Raw genomic sequence first — 10,513 nt, 5'->3', positions numbered from 1 at the left:
TTTCACAGTATCTAGGTCCTTGACAGATTAACAGCTACAAAATAGTACACTCCTTAGATGTACGTATGTGGTATGCACTTATGAGGGCAGAAAAATGCGGTACAGTACTCTTAATAAAAAAGGCATTTTAGTAAAACAACAGTGGGTGATTAATTTTGCATGGACTTATAATGTATCTAGACCCTTGACAGATTAACAGGTAAAAAATAGTACACTACTTAGATGTACGTATGTGTTATGCACTTATGAGGGCAGAAAAATGTGCTACAGTACTCTTAAAAACTCGGTATTTTTATAAAACACCAGCCAGTGATTACTTTTGCCTGGACTTTCACAGTATCTAGGCGCTTGACCGATTAACAGGTACAAAACAGTACACTACCTAGATGTAGGTATGTGGTATGCACTTATGAGGGCAGGAAAATGCGCTACAGTATGCTTAAAAACTCTGTATTTTAGTAAAACACCAGACGGTGATTACTTTTGCCTGGACTTTCACAGTATGTAGGCCCACAACAGATTAACAGGTAAAAAAGTGGGTACACTACTTAAAGATGTAGGTATGTGGTATGCACTTTTGGGGGCAGAAAAACGTGGTACAGTACGCTTAAAAAACTTATTTAAGTAAAACACCAGCCGGTGATAACTTTTGCCTGGACTTTCACAGTATCTAGGCCCTTGAAAGTTTAACAGGTAAAAAATAGTACACTACTTAGATTTATGTATGTGGTATGCACTTATGGGGATAGAAAAATGCGATATAGTATGCTTAAAAAACATATTTTAGTAAATCACCAGCCGGAGATTACTTTTGCCTTGACTTTCACAGTATCTTGGCCCTTGACATATTAACCCCTTAAGGATGCAGGACGTACTCAAACGGCCCCTTTTCCGAGTCCTTAAGGACTCAGGACGTTTGAGAACGTCCTGTCAAATCCCGGCCCCCCGCAGCTAGCCGGAGGGGAGCCGGATGCCTGCTGAAATCGTTCAGCAGGCATTGCGGCATATCGCCCAGGGGGGTCATGATAACCCCCCATGTCGGCGATCGCAGCGCATCGCTCGTCAATTTAGACGAGCGATGTGCTGCTATTCCGTTCCCCGCCGCTCGCCGGGCGGGGATCGGAGCCGGATGTCTGCTGATTTCAATCATCAGACATCCCGGCAGTGTGCCGGAGGAGGTCCGGAGGACCTCCTATACCGGTGATCGCTGCAGGACGCCGGTAACTACTTACCAGCGTTCTGCAGCGGTTCCGGGTCATCAGGGTCACGTGTGACCCTGTGACCCGGACATAGATGATGAATGGTGGTGTAATATACACCACCAATCATCATCAGTGCTGTACTGGGGGCTGGCATTGTTGCCACCGCCCCCACTACAGTGTGATTGGGTGGCCAAAGTGGCCACACCAATCACATAGTAATGGGAGGGGATGGTGGGGGCTAGGAGCATGTTGCTCCTTTCTACCCGCCATTTCAGAGAGATCTGGTGAGCAGGACGGAGCCCCGTGCTGCCCACCATCCCCTTAGTAAAAAAAAAAGTGCCCCTTGCCCCCTTTCTGTGGCCCCTTGGCACAGAAATCCCCAGGGATAGCTTTAGATTAGGTAGGGACAGGTTAGAGTTAAAAAAAAAAAGTTTTTTTTTTTTTTAGCGTACCTCAGTGGGTGTCCGTGGGTCCGTAGCACCTTTAGCTGCGTGACCCCGGCCCTGCTGGGTCGCTGCGGTCTGCCACCAGCGTTTTTTTTGGCGCAGATCTTTTTTTTTCCCTAGTTATAAAAGAGCGGTCCGCCACCGTTTGTTAAAGCCCACCCGCCGCTGATCAGTCCCGTAGTACTGATCAGTGTTTTTTTTTTGTGGTGCCGGCGCTTTTTTTCGGGTTTTCTAGTACTTTTTTGCAACCATAGGCTGTCCGTGCCACCAGTAGCAGGTGTGTACTGTGTGGCCGGACCTTACCTGTGTGTGCGGCGTGCCTCACCGCTGTCAGTGATTTATCACTGATCAGCGTTTTTTTTTTTTGTGGTAAAGACACTTTTTTCGGTTACCGCATTCTTTTTTTGCACCCATAGGCGTTCCGTGCCACCAGTAGCAGACGTGTACTGTGTGCATGGACCGTACCTGTGTGTGCAGCCTGTCCCACCGCTGTCGGTGATTTATCATTGATCAGCGTTTTTTTTTTGGGTTCAGGCGGGTGCATTTTTTCGGGGTTAAGCATTTTTTTTATTTTACTTTTCGGGTTTTTTGTGTGGGGGTCAGTGTACAAGCCACCAACCACTGTTCTTGGCTGAGTGGCCGGACCCCCCACTGACTTCTGCGCCCCCTGCCGCCACAAGCGCTAATCAGTGCGTACACCACTGGTTAGATAAACGCTTTTTTTTGGCGCAGGGCTTTTTTTGCGCTAGAAGTCCCCTTTTTGCTTTTTTTAAAGTCCCCTTTTTTATATTTTTTTATTTTCTGTTAGGGCGGGTTAGTTTAGTTTAGTTAGGTTAGGGTGGGTTAGGGAGGTAGTATCGCACCACACCACACACAGCACATACACAAATAAAGTTCCCCCCCCACCCCGTATCCACATTAGAGTAGGGAAATGGCCCGTAGAGAGTTTTCGGCGAAGGAGGCATATGCCATAATTGCCTCCGACACCGAGAGCGGCTAGGAGGACGATGAAGACCCCACCTTCCTTATTTCATCGTCCTCCTCATCATCTAGTTCAGATGATGAGCCACCAAGGCGGCGGAAATGCCGCCGTGCGGCGCCGCAAACCTCCTCTGCCCTTGACCCTGTGCCCCATACTAGTATGAGTCCCCCATGACGCTCATACTAGTGAAGCCCCCCCAGCCACGTTCACTGGTACATCGTACCGGAGAACTTGTCTGGGCTTAGCCAGCGGACCACGAGCCTGTGATTCCTGAGTTTGTTGGCGACTCAGGAATCAAAATTAACATTGTCGGGTTCACTGAAATTGACTTTTTCGGTCATTTTTTCAGTGACGACTTTGTTAATTTGATGGTTACACAGACGAATCTGTATGCCCAACAGTTGGTCGCTGCTAACCCGGGCTCATTTTTAGCTAGACCCGGCGGCTGGACTCCAGTCGATGCAGCCGAAATGAGGACCTTTTGGGGCCTTGTAATGCATATGGGTCTAGTTAAAAAACACAGTGTCAGGCAATATTGGAGTGGGGACGTCTTTTACCAGACACCCCTCTACAGTATGGCCATGGCACGTTCCCGGTTCGAGGCCATTCGGAGATGTTTGCATTATGCTGATAATGCGGCATGTCCCCCCCGAACTGATCCTGCGTATGACCGCCTGTATAAAATCAGGCCGGTCATCAATCACTTTGGGGCCAGATTTTGGGAGGCCTATGTCCGGGGGCGGGAGCTCGCTATTGATGAGTCGCTCATCAGCTTCAAGGGGAGACTCAGCTTCCGGCAAGCGAGCGCGGTATGGCGTGAAGATGTATACACTTTGCGAGAGTACCTCCGGGTACACTTGCAAGTTTATAGTGTATGAGGGACGAGATTCCCGTTTTGAACCCCCAGAATGTCCCCCCACTGTGGGGGTTAGCGGGAAAATCGTTTGGGGCCTTTTGCACCCATTGCTAGATAAAGGTTACCACCTTTACGTGGATAACTTTTATACTAGTATCCCTCTCTTCACATCCCTCGCCGCCAGATCCACGGTCGCTTGTGGGACAGTCCGGAAGAATCAAAGAGGCCTTCCGCCCCATCCCCTACATGCTCATACCCCCCGGGGTGAATCCCGTGCCTTTTCCCATGAGAACCTGTTGTTGGTCCGGTATAAGGACAAGAGGGATGTCCTTATGCTCACCACAATTCATGGGAATGGCAGCACCCCTGTCCCTGTGCAAGGTACCGCAGGATCGGTCCTCAAGCCCGATTGTATTCTGGACTGCAATCAGTAAATGGGGGGAGTTGATCTTTCTGATCAAGTCCTCAAGCCATATAATGCCATGCGGAAAACACGTGTATGGTATAAAAAGGTTGCGGTCTACATGGTACAGGTTGCCATGTACAACTCTTTTATACTGTACAAGTACGCTGGCAACATAGGGACAAACCTGCAGTTCCAAGAGGTAGTTCTAAAGGCCCTCATCTTTGGTGACCGCCAGGGAGCGGGTCAGAGCACCTCTGGAACTTTAGGTCCCTGGATCGTCCCGGGCCAACACTTTCCTGGTGTGATCCCCAACACTAGAAGGTCGGGACAAACCCAGAAGAAATGCAGAGTGTGTCACAGGAAGGGTAGACGGAGGGACACGACCATTCAGTGTGACACTTGCCCAGATAATCCGGGCCTTTGCATAGGCTGCTTTAGGGAGTATCACACTTCCATGGAGTACTAAATTTTCCATCCTTTGCCCTAATTTTCATTCCCCAGAATTCGGCTCCAATGTACCAGTCCAGGGTACATTGACTTCCTAATTTTATACCAAAATACCCTACCCCCCCAAATACCCTACCACCCCAATATTTTTTTTCTCCCCCCTAAAAAATGGGTCATGGGACACAGAGTCAACAGCATTGGAGGTTTGCAGTTGCCTCAAATGCGCAACGCTCTCTCTCCCCACCTGAGCAGGTTGTGCATTTAAGGTAACAGAATAGGGACGGCCCCACAAATCTCCTTCCCAGAATGATGATTCAGAGTATAGGGTTTGGGGCGGGCATCATTTTTACTTTTGGCTGTACTCTGGGTCATCATTCTGGGAAAATAATTGGCATATCAGTACTAAAATTGCAATTTTCTTCCCCCCCCCATAGTACACTTCATCCATTCCTGGAAAATAAATGAAGGGAACACCCATCTGTTCCAAATCTCCACTTCACCCTATACACCTTCCCTAGGGGGTGTACTGTTTGTAGTATTCTCAAATGTGGGTGTTCCTTTCTTGTATTTTCCTCTGAATGTATGTAACTGTTAGGTCCGTAACAAACATCCGCCTCAAATGCGAGGAGTTCTCGCTGAGCTCTGTCGTATTTCCAGGCGACAATTCGGAGTCACATGTTAGTTGTTCCCAGAAAGATGAAGCAGAGCATAGGTTGAAAATTGCAATTTTCAAAAGCTACCCTTCATCCATTCCTGGAAAATACATTTAGGAAACAACTGTGTGTTAAAAATGTCCTCTTTACCCCTATACCCATTCCTCAGGGTGGGTACTTTCTGTAATGGTGTCACATGTGGGTGTTTCATTTTTGTATTTTCCTCGGAATGTATGTAACCGTCAGCTACTGATATGCCATAGGCCACAAATACAAAGTGACCTCTATGACTTCTATGCCTTGTTGTGCGCCCGTCCAGCACGTTACCCCATATGTGGATGTATTTTTATAGTCAGGGGGAAAAGCCCTCAAAAATTTGTAACCCAATATCTCATATTACCCCTTGTGAAAATGTAAAAAATTGGGTAACCCCAGCATTTTAGTGTAAAAATATCTAATTTTTCAATTTATGGCCCATTTTTCAAAAAACCTGTGAGGTGTTATTTCCCACTGTACCCCTTGTTATGTTCATTGAGGGGTGTAGTTTCTAAAATGGTGTCACATGTGTTTTTTTTTTTTTTTTTTTGCTGTTGGGGGCTTTATAAATGCACATGACCCCCGACTTCGATTTCAACAAAATTTTCACTCCTTCTATTTTGAGCATTGTAGTGCGTCCACAGAGCAATTTACATCCACATATGGGGTATTTTTTTTTCTCATACGAAGTTGTTCTACAAATTTTGGGGGCCTTTTAACCTATTACCCAATGTGAAAATGAAACATTTGGGGTAACACTATTAATATAGTTTAAAAAATTACATTTTTCACTTTTACGGTCCACTGTTCAAAAAACCTGTGAGGTGTAAGTACTCACTGTAACACTGTTACGTTCCCCGAGGGGTCTAGTTTCCAAAATGTAATGCCATGTGTTTTTTTTTTTTTTTTGCTGTCCTGGCACCATAGGTGCTTCTTAAATGCGGCATGCCCCCAGAGCAAAATTTGCTTCCAAAAAGCCAAATGTGACTCCTTCTCTTCTGAGACCTGTAGTGCGCCAGCAGAGCACTTTTCACCCCCATATGGGGTGTTTTCTGAATCGTGAGAAAGTGGGCTTCAAATTTTGGGGGGTATTTTCTGCTTTAACCCTTTGTAAAAATGTGACATTTTTGGGAAACCAAGCATTTTAGGTACATTTTTTTTTACATATGCAAAAGTCATGAAACCCCTATGGGGTATTAAGGTTCACTTTACCACTTGTTACGTTCCTCAAGGGGTTTAGTTTCCAAAATAGTATGCCATGTGTTTTTTTTTTGCTGTCCTGGCACCATAGGGGCTTCCTAAATGTGGCATGCCCCCAGAGCAAAATTTGCTTCGAAAAAGCCAAATGTGGCTATTCCTCTTCTGAGACCTGTAGAGTGCCAGCAGAGCACTTTTCACCCCCATATGGGGTGTTTTCTGAATCGGGAGAAATTGGGCTTCAATTATTTTTTCTGCTTTAACCCTTTGTAAAAATGTGAAATTTTTGGGAAACCAAGCATTTTAGGAATTTTTTTTTTTTTTACATATGCAAAAGTCGTGAAACCCCTGTGGGGTATTAAGGTTCACTTTACCCCTTGTTACGTTCCCCAAGGGGTCTAGTTTCCAAAATGGTATGCCTTGTGTTTTTTTTTTGCTGTCCTGGCACCATAGGGGCTTCCTAAATGCGGCATGCCCCCAGAGCAAAATTTGCTTCCAAAAAGCCAAATGTGACTCCTTCTCTTCTGAGACCTGTAGTGCGCCAGCAGAGCACTTTTCACCCCCATAGGGGGTGTTTTCTGAATCGGCAAAAATTGGGCTTCAAATTTTGGGGGGTATTTTCTGCTTTAACCCTTTGTAAAAATGTAAAATTTTTTTGGAAACCAAGCATTTTAGGTAAAAAGTATCTTTTTTTTTTTTTTTTACATATGCCAAAGTCGTGAAACCCCTGTGGTGTATTAAGGTTCACTTTACCCCTTGTTATGTTCCCCAAGTGGTCTAGTTTCCAAAATGGTATGCCATGTGTTTTTTTTTCTGTCCTGGCACCATAGGGGCTTCCTAAATACGGCATGCCTCCAGAGCAAAATTTGCTTCCAAAAAGCCAAATGTGACTCCTTCCCTTCTGAGACCTGTATTGCGCCAGCAGAGCACTTTTCACCCCCATATGGGGTGTTTTCTGAATCGGGAGAAATTGGGCTTCAAAATTTGGGGGGTGTTTTCTGCTTTAACCCTTTGTAAAAATGTAAGATTTTTGGGAAACCAAGCATTTTAGGTAAATTTTTTTATTTTTATTTTTTTTTTACATTTGCAAAAGTCATGAAACACCTGTGGGGTATTAAGGCTCACTTTATCCCATGTTACATTCCCACGAGGGGTCTAGTTTCCAAAATGGTATGCCATGTGTTTTTTTTGCTGTTTTGACACCCTAGGGACTTCCTAAATGCAACATGCCCCCCAAAAACCATTTCAGAAAAATGTTCTCTCCAAAATCCCCTTGTCGCTCCTTCCCTTCTGAGCCCTCTACTGCACCCACTGAACACTTTAAATAGACATATGAGGTATGTGCTTACTCAAGAGAGATTGGGCTACAAATACAAGTAAAAATTATTCTCCTTTTAACACTTGCAAAAATTCAAAAATTGAGTCTACAAGAACATGCGAGTGTAAAAAATGAAGATTTTGAATTTTCACCTTCACTTTGCTGCTATTCTTGCGAAACACCTAAAGGGTTAAAACACTGACTGAATGTCATTTTGAATACTTTGGGGGTGCAGTTTTTATAATGGGGTCATTTGTGGGGTATTTCTAATAGGAAGACCCTTAAAATCCTCTTCAAAACTGAACTGGTCCCTGAAAAATATAGAGTTTGAAAATTTTGTGAAAAATTGGAAAATTGCTGCTGAACTTTGAAGACCTCTGATGTCTTCCAAAAGTAAAAACTCATAAATTTTATGATGCAAACATAAAGTAGACATATTGTATATGTGAACCAAAAAAATTCTTTTGAATATCCATTTTCCTTACAAGCAGAGAGCTTCAAAGTTAGAAAAATGCAACATTTTCAATTTTTTCATCAAATTTTGGGATTTTTCACCAAGAAAGGATGCAAGTTACTGTAAAATTTTACCACTATGTTAAAGTAAAATATGTCACGAAAAAACAATCTCGGCATCAGAATGATAAGCAAAAGCATTCCAGAGTTATTAATGTTTAAAGTGACAGTGGTCAGAATTGCAAAAATCGGCTGAGTCCTTAAGGTGAAAAAGGGCTAAGTCCTTAAGGGGTTAAGAGGTACAAACCAGCACACTACTTAGATGTGCGTATGTGGTATGCACTTATGAGGGCAGAAAAATGTGGTACAGTACACTTAGAAAAGTATCTGAGTACAACACCAGCCGGTGACTGCTTTTGCCTGGACTTTCACAGTATCTAGGCCCTTGACAGATTAACGGATACAAAATAGTACACTACTTAGATGTACGTATGTGGTATGCACTTATGAGGGCAGAAAAATGCACTACAGTATGCCTAAAAACTCTGTATTTTTGTAAAACACCAGCCGGGGATTTATTTTGCCAGAACTTTCACAGTATCTAGGCCCTTGACAGATTAAGTGGTACAGGAAATCAAGGGCACTGTTCACACTAGACAAAGAACAAAGAACACACTAGAAACCCCACTCCAAGCATGGAGGAACATCAATACCAAAGCCAAATAGACTCCTAGCTAGCGGGCACTCTACACCAGTGTTTCTCAAGCACGGTCCTCAAGTCCTCCCAACAGGTCATGTTTTCAGTATTTCCTTAGTCTTTCACAGGTGACATAATTATGGTCAGTGAATCAGGAATCACCAGTTATATCACCTGTGAAAGACTAAGGAAATCCTGAAAATATGATCTGTTGCCCCCCAACTTGAGGATCGCCCTTGATCGCACTGCTCTACACGAAGTGATCAGGATACTAGCCTAGGAAGAAACAGACATATTAAATACAATCGAACACGAGTACAGACACAAGACTCACTCATAGATAGACGGATTAGCACAAGGCTCAGGAGTAACAGGATCACACAAGGTCAAAACAGGACTGACAAAACGCACAGTGAGAATACAGACTAAGCCAGAACGAACATGCACAAATACTAAAACCTGACAAATGTACTAAAACAAAGCAGGCTAAAATCTATACATAAAACAGGACAGATAACCACAGTTAAAACTCAGGATATGTGTCAGACAAACATAGCTATTGTGCATAATAAACAAGACATGTTCAGAGAACAGGTCTAATTACCAGCACAAAGCAGCACCTGAAGAGGCCTGAAATATCCTCCCAGTGCTTCCTAAACCAGGGAGAATTAGCACAGAAAATGTTCAGACACAAAAGCAATGTCTGATCACGACCTACAAAAACAATACAAAGACGCAGAAATGGACATTACAACTGCACTTTCTTATCCAGGCCTCCAGTAATACTATAGAGCCACCATTTCAACCCCTTTCCCTGCTGACCCTGCCCAAGACTATACAGCAAAGCTGACAATTAGCTGCACAAAAGAGGATGTGTTTACTCTAGTGATCAGTGTCAAACCCCGAATGTGACAATATATTTTGTATGGCTAGTAACATAAAAAAAAAATATAAAAAACACTAAAATAAAAATTGTAATAAGACCTGATATAAAAGTAATTTCCTGATGATATTGATTATCTATTTTGTCTTTTTTTCTCTCTTGTTAAGATGGACAACGGGAATCAAACTTTCCTGACAGAGTTTATCTTGACTGGATTTCCTCAGAACTCGAATAGTAATATTCGTCTTCTTCTTACTACTTTACACCTTAACTATTTTGGGCAATTGTTTCATCATCTTTACGGTTGTGGTCAGTCCACAGTTACACAACCCTATGTACTTTTTTCGATTAAACTCATCCTTTCTGGACATCTGCTATTCATCCAATTCTCTTCCAAATATCTTACTAGATATGTTTTCTAAAAAAAGGAAGAATTTCTGTCATTGGGTGTTTGGCACAGATGAACCTTGTGTGTTCTTCTAGCTGTGATGGCCTACGACCGATACATTGCCATCTGCTTCCCCTTGTATTACACCATCATCATGAATAAGAAGGTTTGAAGAAACATGACAATCCTCATGTGGTCAATAAGTAGAGATGAGTGAACTTACAGTAAATTTGATTTGTCACGAACATCTCGGCTCGGCGGTTGCTGACTTTTCCTGCATAAATTAGTTCAACTTTCCGGTGCTCCGGTGGGCTGGAAAAGGTGGATACAGTCCTAGGAAAGAGTCTCCTAGGACTGTATCAACCTTTTCCAGCCCACCGGAGCACCGGAAAGCTGAACTAATTTATGCAGGAAAAGTCATCAACTGCCGAGCCGAGAAGTTTGTGACGAATAAAATTTACTGTAAGTTCGCTCATCTCTATCAATAAGTTTCATTACATCGACGCTTGCCATCTCCTTGAGGCCCCTCAAATTCTGCAGAAGGAATAG

Source organism: Hyla sarda, chromosome 3 (genome assembly GCF_029499605.1).
Source record: "Hyla sarda isolate aHylSar1 chromosome 3, aHylSar1.hap1, whole genome shotgun sequence".
In the NCBI taxonomy this organism is placed as follows: Eukaryota; Metazoa; Chordata; class Amphibia; order Anura; family Hylidae; genus Hyla; species Hyla sarda.
This window is presented reverse-complemented; position numbering follows the sequence as displayed.